Raw genomic sequence first — 15,703 nt, 5'->3', positions numbered from 1 at the left:
ATGCGGCTGGGGGGAGAAAGGGGGGGGGGTGAGCAATATCTCCCAGAGCACTCTCTTACTTGCGATTATCACCTCTCCTCCTCCTCCAATCTCCTCTGACTTGACCGTCGGAGGGCCATCACCACCCTGGTGGTGGTGCAAGGCTTGTTTGCAGGTTTCTTGGCGGAAGGTGGAGCGCAACCAACACCAACCAAGACAACTCAGACGGAACCCCGTTCACACCGCAGTGCCAATCGTTCTCGGTTTGGACCACCAGCAACAGTTGGCGCTAGAAGGAGGGGCCGAATCTTAGAACGATCGTAATGGCACGGCGAGGTGGTCGTGGAGCTTCCAATGCTTCCGGTCGCGGAGCCTCTCGCGCCTCCGGCCGAGAGGCTGCTGCGTCCCCAACGCACTCTCAGCAGCACTCCACCGCCCCTTCTCCCATTCAGACGGTCGAAGCTGCTCAGTTCGACCAGCTAGCCCAGCAGGTTCGCACCCTCGCGGAGGCAGTGCAGAATCTGCAGGGTGTGATCTCTCGGGTGCCGCAACGGGCTCAGGAGCCGCTGCCCCCCGAGCACTCGCCTCTTCCTCACAACCCGCGCTCCTTCCTCTCCCATGGAGAGGAGCGCCGGCGCGAGGAGGATTCTCGAGTGCGGTCCATTCTGCCAGGACCTTCTCATCGGAGCTGTGCGGGGTACGAGAGGCGGACCCGGGCGCGTTCTCAGACACCCCAGTCCTCGAGGGGCCCGCACTCCAGTCGGTCCCCCTCGCGCCGCTCCTTGTCCCCCACCCACCGGTCGCGCTCCCTGGACCGGCGGGTGGACGATCTCCACAGACAACTCCAGGTCCTGAAGGGCCACTCCAAAGATCCCTTCGCTGACTTGGAGATCTCCTCCCAGCCGGCGCTTGCCTCGAGGATCCTGCGGTCCCCGAACCCGCCGGGGTTCAAAATGCCGGCGATCGAATCCTACGACGGGGCGGCGGACCCGCGGGACCACGTGGAGAGTTTCAGGACTCTTATGCTCCTCCATGGAGCATCGGATCCGCTCCTCTGCAAGGCCTTCCCGGCGACCCTCCGTGGCCCGGCAAGGGCATGGTTCGCCGGCCTGGAGGCTAACTCCATCCAGTCCTTCGACCAGTTCACCCGCTTCTTCATCAGCCATTTCGCCGTCAGTAGCAGGCGGCGACTGGTCTCCGACTCCCTCTTTGATGTCCGGCAAAACGAGGGAGAAAGCCTGCGGGATTATCTCACCCGCTTCAACAAGGCTACACTGGAGGTCCGGAGCCTGAGCCAGGAAGTGGCTCTCTCAGCCCTGAAGCGTGGCTTCCGGAAGGGCAGACTCACCTTCTCCCTGGACAAACGCCTGCCGCGGAGCTTCCCGGAGCTGTTATCTCGGGCAAACCAGTATGCAGACGCCGAGGAGGCAGCCTCCCACCGGAACAAGGAGGCCGCCGAGGCCCCTCTAAAGCCCGGGAAGAAAAGGCGAAAAGAGGCACCCCAGAGGAGGAGCCCGACGCCTCAACGCCGGCGCAGAAGCCCGTCACCAGCAAGGAACCACGGCGCCACACGCCCTCGTTCTCCGCACCGACGCTTCAACCGGTACACCCCACTCCTGGCCCCCCGGGCCCAGATCCTCATGGAGGTCAAGGGGCGGGAGGACCTCCCGGTCCCGAGGCAGATGAAGAAGATCCCTGGGAGGAGGCCTTCTCGGGCGTACTGTGAGTACCACCGAGACCACGGCCACGATACCGAAGACTGCTTCCAGCTTCGGGACGAGATCGAGGCTCTCATTCGCCGAGGGCGTCTCGGTCGATATGTAAACGACCGACGTCCCCCGGCAGACCCGCGTCCGGCCGACCCGGCCCCTCAGGAGCCTCGGGAGCAGAATCGACCCGTTGCGGGAGTGATCCACACCATCACTGGGGGCTGCTCTCGGCCCGTGAGGAACGCAGGGGGCTCGGCGGAAGCATCAGGAGTGGCCGTCGCGAAGAGGCAGCGGGTCGGAAATGTAATCGCTTTTTGTGATGAAGATGTAAAGGGGGTTCAGACTCCCCACGATGACGCCATGGTGATCTCTCTCACTATGGCGAACTATGATGTAAGGCGTGTTCTTGTGGATAGTGGAAGCTCAGCTGATATTTTGTATTACGAGGCCTTCCAAAAGATGAGCTTGTCCCGACAATTGTTGCACAAAACATCCACCCCCCTCATAGGATTCACTGGAGACGCTATCTCGGCCGAAGGTGTCATTGAGCTGCCTGTGACTGCGGGCGTTGCACCCGCAGAAGCCACGATGCGACTCGGGTTCTTGGTCGTCCGTGTCCCCTCGGCCTACAACGCTATCCTCGGACGACCCGGACTGAACGCCCTTCGCGCGGTGGTTTCTACCTACCATTTGCTCATGCGGTTCCCCACGGCGGCCGGGATTGGAGAGGTCCGAGGTGACCAACCAACCGCACGGCAGTGTTTCCTAGCAACTCTCAAAGGGAAGAAGCCCATGGAGGCCCTAAGCGTCGAGTCCCTTGACGCCAGAGACGAAGTGGCCTTGCGGCACGGGGAGCCGGCCGAGGGCGTAATCGAAGTTCCCCTCGAAGAAGGCCGCCCGGACCGCACGGTCCGGGTCGGTGCCAACCTCGACTTGGAAGCTCGGCTCCGGTTAGTGGAATTCCTCCGAGCCAATGCTGATGTGTTTGCCTGGTCGGCGGCCGATGTACCTGGGATCGACCCGGAGGTCATTTCTCACGCCCTCAACGTCGACCCGACCCACCGACCAGTAAAGCAAAAGAAGAGACACTGTGCCCCGGATCGGATCCGGGTGGTCGACCAGGAGGTAGACAAACTCTTGGAGGCAGGTTTCATAAGGGAAGTGAGCTACCCCGAGTGGCTGGCAAACGTCGTACTTGTCCGGAAGGCGAGCGGGAAGTGGAGGATGTGCGTCGACTACACCGACCTGAACAAGGCGTGCCCCAAGGATAGCTTTCCGCTTCCGCGAATAGACCAACTGGTCGACGCGACTTCCGGATATCAGCTGCTGTCTTTCATGGACGCCTTCTCCGGCTACAACCAAATAATGATGGCTCCACAGGACGAGGAGAAAACGGCCTTCATAACAGACAGGGGGCTGTACTGTTACAAGGTAATGCCCTTCGGTCTGAAGAACGCCGGCGCTACTTACCAGCGCCTCGTCAATAAAATCTTCAAGGAGCAGATCGGCCGGAACATGGAGGTGTACGTGGACGATATGCTGGTAAAGAGCCGCCATGCGGATCAGCACATTGCGGATCTGGAGGAGACCTTCGCCACCTTGCGGAAGTTTCGTATGAAGCCAAAACCCAGCGAAGTGCGCCTTTGGTGCTTCGGCCGGGAGGTTCCTCGGCTTCATTGTCAACCAGCGGGGGATCGAGGCCAACCCGGACAAAATCAAGGCCATCCAAGATATGTCCCCTCCGACCAAAGTGAAGGAGGTTCAGGAGCTCGCTGGGAGGGTCGCCGCGCTCGGACGATTTGTGGCAAAATCGGCCGAACGCTGCCAACCGTTCTTCAAGGTGTTGAAGCGCCCGAAAGACTTCCTCTGGACGGCTGAATGTCAAGTGGCGTTCGACCAGCTCAAGGAGTACATGGCGTCTCCTCCCCTGCTGTCCAAGCCGCAAGAGGGGGAGATGCTCTACCTTTACCTGGCGGTCTCCCCAACCGCAGTCAGCGCAGTACTGGTTCGGGAAGAGGCAAAACTTCAGAAGCCCGTGTACTACACCAGCCGAGTCCTCCGGGATGCCGAGACGCGGTACACGAAGGCTGAAAAGATCGCCTTCGCGCTGCTGACTGCGACCAGGAGGCTTCGCCCCTATTTCCAGGCTCATTCTGTCACTCTTTTGACCGATCAACCACTGCGGCAGATCCTCAGCAATCCTGAGAATGCGGGACGGCTGGTGAAGTGGGCAGTAGAACTTGGTGAGTTCGACATCCGCTACCAGCCCCGGCCCGCCATCAAGGCCCAGGTGCTCGCGGACTTTCTCGCTGAGTGCACTGTGCAGGAGGCGGAACCTAGGCCGCCGGAAACACCCAGCCTCGATCTCCCGATCTGGACGCTCCACATTGACGGGTCGTCGAACCCTGAAGGTGGAGGGGCTGGGCTGGTCCTTACCAATCCCGATGGAGTGATAGCCGAGTATGCCTTGAGGTTCGGATTTCCAGTGACCAACAATGAGGCGGAGTACGAGGCCCTAGTCACGGGACTCAAACTCGCCAAGGAGCTCGGCATCCGGCGTCTGAAGGTCTTCACCGACTCCCAGCTGGTGGTCGGGCAGGTTCGAGGGGAGTTCGAGGCACGGAGCCCGACCATGCAGAGCTACGTCCGGAAGGTGCAAGCACTCATTCCCGACCTCGGCAGTATTGACATTCAGCAGGTCCCAAGGAGCGAAAATGCTAGGGCCGACAGGTTGTCCCGCTTGGTGGGCGCTGAGGCACACAACTTGTCAAGGGCGATATACCTGGAGACCCTAGATGCCCCGAGCATCGGCGAGGCTGAAGCGGTAATGGCAATTGATCCGGAACCATCTTGGATGGACCCGCTTGTAGCTTACCTCGCCGAAGGGATCCTCCCCGAAGATAAAGATCAAGCTCGGCGACTTGTTATGAAGTCCGCCCACTACGTACTCTACGAAGGGAGGCTGTATCGGACCTCGTTCACCGCCCCCCTCTTAAGGTGCCTCCGCCCTTCGGAAGCGGCTTACGCCCTCAGCGAAGTCCACGAAGGCATCTGCGGATCGCACCTGGGGGCTAGGTCCCTGGCACATAAGATCATGAGGCAAGGCTACTATTGGCCGACCTTATTGGAAGACTCAAAGGATCACGTACGGAAATGCGACGCCTGCCAGCGCCACGCCAACATCCAGAGAGTCCCCTCTGTTCCCTTGGCGCCAATCACCGCCCCCTGGCCCTTTGCACAGTGGAGAATGGATATCCTCGGACCATTCCCCATCGCTTCGGCCCAGCGGAAATTTTTGATTGTCGCCATCGACTACTTCACCAAGTGGGTGGAGGCAGAGCCACTGGCCACCATCACGGAGGCGCAAGTCCGGAAGTTCGTAAAGAAGAACATCATTGTCCGATTTGGGGTACCTCGGGTCCTCATCTCGGATAACGGTCGACAGTTTGATAACAAGCATTTCCGAGACTTCTGCGAGGAGTTCGGGATCGAACATCGGTTCACGTCCGTGTCGCATCCCCAAACCAACGGCGAGGCCGAGGTCACAAATCGGACAATCCTCCAAGGTATCAAAGCGCGGATCGGACGGACGGGGCAAGCTTGGGTCGAGGAACTCGAGAATGTCCTTTGGGCGTATCGGACCACGCATCGGACTCCTACCGGGGAGACGCCTTTCAGCCTAATCTATGGCACGGAAGCCGTTGTCCCCGTAGAGCTCGGACTTCCCTCACCTCGGGTAGCCGCACACCGACCCGAGGCCAACTCGGAGCAACTCCGAGGGAACCTGGATCTCTTGGAAGAAGCAAGGGAAATGGCGCAGGTTCGGATGGCAATGTATCAGCGGAGGGTGGCCCGATATTACAACTCCAAAGTCCGACCGAAGCTTTTCAGAATTGGAGATCTGGTGCTGAGGCGAGCTAAGGCATCTCAACCTACGGAAGGTGGGAAGCTAGCGCCGAATTGGGAAGGCCCGTATAAAGTTCGTTGGGTAAACCGACCTGGCTCCTACCAGTTGGAAGCCCTAGATGGCCGAGAAATTCCAAGGGGCTGGAATTCCGCTAACCTGCGGATGTATTACCAGTAGAACAACAAGGCCAGAAAGACAATTTGAAAAGGTGCAACACTTTTCATTTCAATAATTTCTGGTTACAATGGCGTGCTCGTGTGATTACAAGGAATTCCCAGAGGGGAATTAGGGAGTAAAGAAAGCAAAGAAGAGGTGGAGAATCCGTGGAGCTGAGGACCGAGGATCCCAAACCCTCAACCCAAAGCAGCTGCAATCCCACCGGAAGTGGGTGCTTCTAACCGGAGGCGCCATCCAGCACCTCACCAAAAAGACGAGGAGCCGCCGCAGAAGAAGCTCCCGCTGCCCCCAGGGGAACGCCGCCTCCAAAGGATATTCCCATCCTCCCCAGTGGTAGGAAAGAGAAGGAATTCGAGGGGGAAGAGCATATGGAGGCGCGGTCCCGGACTGAGCGTCTGGTGCAGAGCTCAATCGGGAGGCTGAACTTCAAGGAGGGGAGATGTGATCCCGGATGAAACGCCTAGAGCGGAGTTCCGCCGGGAAGACCCTCCTTGTTGATCCCAGATGAAACGGCTAGTTGGCTGAAGTCGCAAGGGGAGCGCCTCCCCTTTCCTTCAACAGGAGTCTCTCAGTCATATGCCAAGGAGGAGGTCCGCGATCCATGGCAACCTGAACAGCTCCGGCTTGGCAAACTCCATCGTACCTGCACCTGTATTTATAGCCAAACTGCGGCCCCCTGGTCGTTCCGATGCGGGTGGCTCCAATAAATGCAGGCGCATTGAAACCGGAGCCGTTCCGGCTTCCGAGGCGTATCTCCCCGCGATTTCCTAAGCGTCATTCTCCTTAAACCGCATTCTTTGTGCAGGACAATCCGGGTGTCATGTACCCCTAGGTCCACATATCTCCGCTCGCGCCCAGGCCGTATCCTCCTCGAAGAACCCGCGTATCGCGGCCGCTCAACTAACACTCCTCGCAAGCAGCAGCTGGCTATCCGATTTCCCAGGTAACGCATTAATTAGCGTTTAATGCCCTTCTCGTGTTCCCCCAGGCAACGCTTAGAGAAAAGGAGAAACATGATCGCGGCTGGCCACGGAGAAACCCCGTCGGGCAGCGAGCGACAAGCGCACGACCAGCGAGCGGAATTTCCCGAGGCTCGGCCCTCGGATGCCTGGCTAGCCCGATGATCATCCCGGGAGCAGACTAGCCGGAAGCCCCGACCGGTCGCCTCGGCTTGCGCCAGCCTTGGCCGACCAACGAGTGGAATGTCCCGAGGCTCGGCCCTCGGATGCCAGGCTAACCCGACGATCATCCCGGGAGCAGACTAGCCTGAAGCCCCGACCGGTCGCCTCGGCTTGCGCCAGCCTTGGCCGACCAACGAGCGGAATGTCCCGAGGCTCGGCCCTCGGATGCCAGGCTAACCCGACGATCATCCCGGGAGCAGACTAGCCTGAAGCCCCGACCGGTCGCCTCGGCTTGCGCCAGCCTTGGCCGACCAACGAGCGGAATGTCCCGAGGCTCGGCCCTCGGATGCCAGGCTAACCCAACGATCATCCCGGGAGCAGACTAGCCTGAAGCCCCGACCGGTCGCCTCGGCTCGCGCCAGCCTTGGCCGACCAACGAGTGGAATTTCCTGAGGCTTGACAACCCTCGGATGCCAGGCTAACCCGACGATCATCCCGGGAGCAGACTAGCCTGAAGCCCCGACCGGTCGCTTCGGCTTGCGCCAGCCTTGGCCGACCAACGAGCGGAATTTCCTGAGGCTTGACGGCCCTCGGATGCCTGGCTAGCCCGATGATCATCCCGGGAGCAGACTAGCCGGAAGCCCCGACCGGTCGCCTCGGCTTGCGCCAGCCTTGGCCGACCAACGAGTGGAAGGTCCCGAGGCTCGGCCCTCGGATGCCAGGCTAACCCGATGACCATCCCGGGAGCAGACTAGCCTGAAGCCCTGACCAGTTGCCTCGGCATGCGCCAGCCTTGGCCGACCAACGAGCGGAATGTCCCGAGGCTCGGCCCTCGGATGCCAGGCTAACCCGACGATCATCCCGGGAGCAGACTAGCCTGAAGCCCCGACCGGTCGCCTCGGCTTGCGCCAGCCTTGGCCGACCAACGAGCGGAATGTCCCGAGGCTCGGCCCTCAGATGCCAGGCTAACCCGACGATCATCCCGGGAGCAGACTAGCCTGAAGCCCCGACCGGTCGCCTCGGCTCGCGCCAGCCTTGGCCGACCAACGAGTGGAATTTTCTGAGGCTTGACAACCCTCGGATGCCAGGCTAACCCGACGATCATCCCGGGAGCAGACTAGCCTGAAGCCCCGACCGGTCGCTTCGGCTTGCGCCAGCCTTGGCCGACCAACGAGCGGAATTTCCTGAGTCTTGACGGCCCTCGGATGCCTGGCTAGCCCGATGATCATCCCGGGAGCAGACTAGCCGGAAGCCCCGACCGGTCGCCTCGGCTTGCGCCAGCCTTGGCCGACCAACGAGTGGAAGGTCCCGAGGCTCGGCCCTCGGATGCCAGGCTAACCCGATGACCATCCCGGGAGCAGACTAGCCTGAAGCCCTGACCAGTTGCCTCGGCATGCGCCAGCCTTGGTCGACCAACGAGTGGAATTTCCTGAGGCCTAACCCTCGGATGCCCGGCTTAGCGCCGGAAGAATTTCCTGAGGCCTAACCCTCGGATGCCTGGCTTAGCGCCGGAAGAATTTCCTGAGGCCTAACCCTCGGATGCCTGGCTTAGCGCCGGAAGAGTTTCCTGAGGCCTAACCCTCGGATGCCTGGCTTAGCGCCGGAAGAGTTTCCTGAGGCCTAACCCTCGGATGCCTGGCTTAGCGCCGGAAGAATTTCCTGAGGCCTAACCCTCGGATGCCTGGCTTAGCGCCGGAAGAATTTCCTGGGGCCTAACCCTCGGATGCCTGGCTTAGCGCCGGAAGAATTTCCTGAGGCCTAACCCTCGGATGCCTGGCTTAGCGCCGGAAGAGTTTCCTGAAGCCTAACCCTCGGATGCCTGGCTTAGCGCCGGAAGAATTTCCTGGGGCCTAACCCTCGGATGCCTGGCTTAGCGCCGGAAGAATTTCCTGAGGCCTAACCCTCGGATGCCTGGCTTAGCGCCGGAAGAATTTCCTGAGGCCTAACCCTCGGATGCCTGGCTTAGCGCCGGAAGAATTTCCCGAGGCCTAACCCTCGGATGCCTGGCTTAGCGCCGGAAGAATTTCCTGAGGCCCAACCCTCGGATGCCTGGCTTAGCGCTGGAAGAGTTTCCTGAGGCCTAACCCTCGGATGCCTGGCCTAGCGCCGGAAGAATTTCGGGAGCCAGGAGTCAGCAAGACGCTACCGAGAGTTAAAAGAAAAAGAAGGACGAAGGCGAGATGAAGAAACATTCAACTTGCATTAATTTTCATTGTTTCAGGGCCGAGGCCCATACAATTTGGCAAAACGCCGGTATACAAAAAAAAAAAAGAAGACAACGAAAGGTACAAGAGGTCAGCTTGGAGGAACTCCCGGGTCGGGAACGTCGGGCTCGTCCGCAGGAGGTAGGGAAGCAGCAGGAGAACCAACAGGCAATGGCGCCGGAGAGGAGTCGAGAAGGGAGATCTCGCTCAGGTCAACTTCGGGGTACTTAGCCGACACCCTTGCCAGGCCCTCCTCGAAGCCTAAGACAAAGGCTTCGGCCCCCGCGTCCGACGCGTCACGGACAAACTCGTCGGACTGACGATAGGTCTGTACTGCCTCCGACATATCATGAGCGAACTCGGCGGACTGGCGATAAGCCTCTACCGCCTGACGCCCGATTTCCGCACTCCTCTCGGCCAGTGCCGCCTCTGCCCGCTCCATAATCTGGGCTTTCGCCTCCAAGACCTTCGCCACAATCCGGCCTTCCGCCTCGGTGGAGACCCTCAGCAGCTCAGCCCGAGCCTCCTTGTGCTTCGCTTCGGCAGCAATGCGAGCAGCCTCAGCCTCCGTCAGGCGCGAATGAAGCTCCTGATCGCTCGCACGGGACTTCTCCAAGGCCGACTCCAATTCGCCCAGCTTAGCTTCAAGAGACCGGGTTCGGTTGCGGGCGTTGTCGGCTGACCGCTGGGCCTTCTCCCACCTCTCCCGGTAGTCGGCAGCCTTCCGGGACTGCTTCTCGGCCCGCTCATCCGCCTTCTTGACCTCGCCCTCGAGACCCGAGGCAACCTTGAGCTGCTCCTGAGCCTCCAACAGTTGCTTCTCGAGGGCAGCAAAGCCGAGTGCCCGCTCTTCGGCCTCCCGGAGCCTCGCCTCGAAGTCCCCGGTCGTCCTGCCTGCCACAGCCTGGCCTCCCTTTTCCACTGCTTTCAGCCGGTCCTCGGCCTTCGCCAGAAGCCCCGCCTGTTCCTTGTAGCACTCCTCCAGACGGATCATGTACTGGGCGAGCTAAGAAATAGGAAAAATAAGGGAGTCAGGCGGAGAACAACAGAGCCAATAAATGGTGAAAAGCGGCCAGAAGAATACTCACCGACATGAGACAGACACAGCTGGCAGCCCCAACGTCAGAGACCTCCAACTCCCGGACCCGCCGACGGTCCTTCTCCAGCAGCACTGTTTCGATGAGATTTCGGGCGCCATCGGTAGTGAAGGCAGACCCCGATTTCTCCCCAGAGCCGGACGGTGGTTCTGCAGCCTTACCCCTATCCATCGCCTGGGGAAGAGTCCGGCCGATCGCGCTCGGGGCGGGGGTCACCCCAGGAATTGATAGGGTCCCGCTCGGTCGGGGCCTCGGCGCGTCCCTCCTCGAGTCATCAGGAGCCGACCGAGTCGAAGGCCGGGTCGGGGACCGATCACGTCCGACCCGTCCGTCTCGGGCAGGCTCGGATGATACCTCCGGAGTAGCGGCAATCTTACCACCGGAGGGCTGATACAGCGTCAGCTGCCGGTCCGTGCCCACGACGTCTCCCTGATCGGTGGGCCCAGACTCGTCGGTCGGCGTCGGAGGCACCTCCTTACGGGACTTCTTCGCCGGTGGGGCCCCGCTCGGAAGAGCTCGTTTCCTCCTCTGGGCTGCTTCCAGCAGGGACGCCCTACCAACAGCCTTTGTCTTCACCGACCGCATGACGTCGTCGATCTCTGCAAAAAGGACGGGATAGTCGGAGACGGAGAAACCAAAGGAAAGAACGGGACGAAAGAAGGGAAAAAGTCAAGAAAGAATCGGTGGCGGACTCACGGTCGGTGGGGACCGAGCTCAGACCGACATTCACCAAAGTATCCTCGGAAATAAGGCGGGCCACCGGGGGGAGCTGGCCCTCGGCAACCAACCCCTTCAAGGCGGCCAAGCCATCGGACTCCTCCCTTGACAGTCTCGATAGGCCGATCGGAGACTTCATCGGGGTCTCCCAGGTCGCCCTGATTTCCCAAGAGGGATCTGCATCAACAAAAAAGAAGCGCTCCTTCCATTTGTGAATGGAGGTAGGAGCCTCCTTGACAAGGCCGCATCCTCGCCGCGCTGCGAAGCACCACCACCCTTTGTCCTGGGGGTGGCCGCTCAGGCTGTAGAACTCCCAAAAAACATTCAGGGTGGCGGGGATCTCGTGCATACGGCAGAGAACCTGGAAGACCGTCAGGGCCCGCCACGAGTTCGGCACCAGTTGCGTCGGTGCCACTCTTAAACCCCGTAGCACCTGCATGACCAAGTCCGAAGGGGGAAAGCGGAACCCGGCCTGGAGAATGCCCTCATTGATGGCGATCTTCCCTGGAGGAGGATGGGACATCCTCTCCTCAGGCCCCGGGAGCGTGGCGTTGCAGGCCTCGGGAAGGTGGTACCGAGCCACGAGTCTGTCTAAGTCTGTGGCGACCAGCTCCGACTTAATTTGGTCTGCTCTCACTTCGCCCATTCCTAATGGCCAATAAACCTACGGTCAGGACGGGGACAGGAAGGGGGGAAAGACCGGAGCGACTGGAGTACACTAGTATAAGAGGGGAAAGTATGGAGAGCCCTAAGTAGAAGAATGGGGAAAACTCACCGGAAAAGAGGTAAGAACGGCTCCGAGAGCGCCAAAGGAGAAACAAGTGAACAGTCCGACGGCAGCAACAGCTGCGCAAAGGGGAAACTTGAAAATATCTGTAAAGAAGAAGACGGACGGGGAAAGGCCCCCGATTAAATAGGCGGAAAGGCAAGTGACGCCTCGATGACGCCAGAGGACGCCTGGCTGCCGAAGGGTCGCTCGCGCCCCAAAGGCGAATCGACACCATTAAGGAAGGATGTCCGCCGAAATCCTCAGACTGCCAGGTCAGCAATAATCGCCATACGCCATAAAAAGGGCGGGGAGCTCGAAGCGCGCGCGCCTCTCCGAGGAACGGCGGCAATCCCGAAACATCACTCCCTTCACCTGTTCCCCTTCTAGTTCCAGGCTCGGAAGTGGGGGGCTACTATTACGGGGGAAATAAGCCGCCATGCCCCACGTGACCGGCACGCGCGCCCAGGAAGACTACGGCTGCCCTTTGATCCAGCAATCCGACCCCGAGTCGGACATCCTCGGTTCCGCAGCCCGACCCCAAGTCGGCTGCCCTTTGATCCAGCAATCCGACCCCGAGTCGGACATCCTCGGCTCCGCAGCCCGACCCCGAGTCGGCTGCCCTTTGATCCAGCGCTCCGACCCCGAGTCGGACGTCCTCGGCTCCGCAGCCCGACCCCGAGTCGGCTGCCCTTTGATCCAGCAATCCGACCCCGAGTCGGATATCCTCGGCTCCGCAGCCCGACCCCGAGTCGGCTGCCCTTTGATCCAGCAATCCGACCCCGAGTCGGATATCCTCGGCTCCGCAGCCCGACCCCGAGTCGGCTGCCCCTTGATCCAGCGCTCCGACCCCGAGTCGGAGATCTCTTGATAACGACAGGCTATTCCCCAGAGGCACGCCGCGGCCTCCTGCTCCATTACTCCCTGCAACGGCTGTATCCGATGCTGCTCCACGATCTCCTGCATCAGCCGTACAAAGCGGAGCCCCACTATGCCCTGACGTGGCCGTACCCGGTGCTGCTCCACGACGCCCTGTAACGGCCATGTCAGTGGCCACACCATCGTGCCCCACGATAACGAACCCCCCTGAGAGACCCCCCAGCCAGGTATATATGCGGCTGGGGGGAGAAGGGGGGGGGGTGAGCAATATCTCCCAGAGCACTCTCTTACTTGCGATTATCACCTCTCCTCCTCCTCCAATCTCCTCTGACTTGACCGTCGGAGGGCCATCACCACCCTGGTGGTGGTGCAAGGCTTGTTTGCAGGTTTCTTGGCGGAAGGTGGAGCGCAACCAACACCAACCAAGACAACTCAGACGGAACCCCGTTCACACCGCAGTGCCAATCGTTCTCGGTTTGGACCACCAGCAACAATTACATTGTAGTAATATTGTATTATTAATAATATATTATTATATCATATCATATTATGTTATATTATTATGCTATAGTAATCAATATTATATTATACTATATTATAATAATATTATACAAAATAATAATATTTTAATATATAACAATGTTTAATATTATATTGTATTGTACTCTACTATGCAATATCTTTTATTATTATTTTATCATACCAAAAGTACTTTCTTATTTTGGTTACCAAATATATATTAAAGCTTCACAACTCTTTAGAAATATAATAACCAAACAACAAATAGATTTTTATTATAGCTCTAGTTCTAAATGCTCTATTTTCTGAAAGCCCTACTTCTAAAAGCTCTAAAAGCTCTATTGCTGGCATAATTCTAAATGAGGCCTAAGTAATCGAATTCGTTCCCAAGTTGAGAGCTTGTCTCATTACTGTTCCATTATGGATGGCGAAGAGAAGTAAGAGAGAAACAAGAATGATAAAATGGCAAGCAGATTCAAATGCATACCATTTTTGAGAAGAGATGGAAGGCGATGTAGTAACCCTAGATGAAGCAAAATGACCCCTCTCTTTCTCTGTATAGAAATAGGGTTGCAAATCGAATCTGATATTCGAATACGGATTAGATAGTTGTCTATCCATATTCATATCTTTTTTTTTTGACAGATATAGATACATATACGTATATTAGTCGGATGCTCAAATTTTTATCCATATTCAGATGGATTCGGATAAATATTATCCAATTCACTTTCACCCCTATGTAGAAACCCTAGATTTTATATCAGCCTGATCTTATTTTGAGCTCATCTTAGCCATCCAAAAGTATGACTAAAATCTATATTTTTTTCAGTATTTATACTAAAATCTGCTTTTAAAATGAATTTTAGATTTAGTCTAAGTTAAGTTTAAACTCACAGTTTTCAAAATATAGGTTTAGAAATCAGTAGCCAATATAATGTAACTAATACGAGCTAGATGAAAAATTTAAATGCTTTAATATAAATTCTTGATTAGTGACAAGCAAAAAAAAAACAAATTCAATATAAATTTTCTTTATAATAAGGTTGAGGGAAAATTTGTTGCTCCACTGCATTAAATCAGAATAAGAGAACACATTTTCATCAGAGTATATTAAAATATTAGCTAAATAATAAAAATATATATGCATACGTATGGACACAAGTATGTGTGTGATTATGTTTATGTGAAATAAAAGGCAGTTCATTTCATTTATGAACAGCCATAATTGAAAAGTTTAAATATTTTATAGATTTTTATAATTTGATATAATATTTATATTTAATTAATAATTAATATATTTATTATATTGTTATTATGTCATGGCCCATCCTGGTTAATTTTATGGTTGAAGCAATGAATGATAACCCGGTCACTTTTCTGGTTTGAGCAACGATCCGGCTTTTAAAACATCAATACCTGTCATTATTAGTAAATAGGATTTTAATATCTTTGTTTGCAATTTGTATTGCATGCATTCTTTAGTAAATTGGAATTTGGAAACACTACATTGCAAACAAATGCATTCATAAGTCTGATATCTAAAGTCAAAATGGTAGATAAGAGTCCTCATTTTTGCCAAACAACTCGTGAATACTCAAGCACGTAACTAGCAATACGTTGCTTTGTTGACACACATGAATAGCTTGAAAGTACTGTGTAAAATAAACATTGTAGTTGATATTAGAATTTTAGAGTTTGAGTAAAATGTGTATTATCGATACAGTATCAAAAAGTATATATTATTACATGAAGGTGGACTAGGATTTGATCTTCCATCTTTTAAGTTGGATCTCATGATGTGAATGAAAGATAGGGTTTAATATTGATGATGCAAGCTGTTGAATGTGATCTGTTATCTAGATGCTGTTTTTTACTACTTGATACATACACTAGGAATACTAATGATTAAGCAGTTTATAGCCAAGCTTAGCTCTGGCTTTGCCTATGCGCTTATTAAGCAAGTTGGCGAGTTAGGTTTTAGCTAAATTGTGGCCCTGCTTAATCGGAAAAGAAGTGCATTTTTTTTTAATTTTTTTTTTTTACACCGAACGACTCATGTAAGTCTAGTACAAAGACATTCGAAAAAATTAAAATATAACAAATCAAAAAGCGTCTTAAGCAGCTTTGCCTTATCAGTTTAGAGAAGCCTTCGAAATGATTAGCCATAAAAGAAGCCATTCAGTTTGCAGTCTTCTTAGCCTTCTTGTATATGCGCTCCACTCAAAAGATAATATCATCGCTAGCTATGCTTTAGATGTTTCGGAGCAGAAGATGAAAATCTCTAGCATCACTGATACATTTTTAGATTCAGCGGATCACTTTGACCAGATTACCTTGGAGTAGAAGGCATTGAAGTGCATTTTCTTGGTTGCAACGTCTGCTGTCATGGGGTTGAGGAGCGGGCCAACGATCTGTGTCGTCTTTCTCCACCAGGAGCCCGACAGCGACCAGCCCAAGTTCCACCAATTCCAAACGCCTTCTCCCTCCGCGTTCTCATATGCTGCTCCGGGGAACTCGTAATAACAGCACTCCCTCCCAAGATCTGGACAACGGCTAAATACCAATCCAACGGTCTAGATCTATCAATCAGCCAAGGCATTATGTTATAATTCCTGTTCCTACGGC

Source organism: Phoenix dactylifera, chromosome 18, assembly GCF_009389715.1.
Source record: "Phoenix dactylifera cultivar Barhee BC4 chromosome 18, palm_55x_up_171113_PBpolish2nd_filt_p, whole genome shotgun sequence".
In the NCBI taxonomy this organism is placed as follows: domain Eukaryota; kingdom Viridiplantae; phylum Streptophyta; class Magnoliopsida; order Arecales; family Arecaceae; genus Phoenix; species Phoenix dactylifera.
This window is presented reverse-complemented; position numbering follows the sequence as displayed.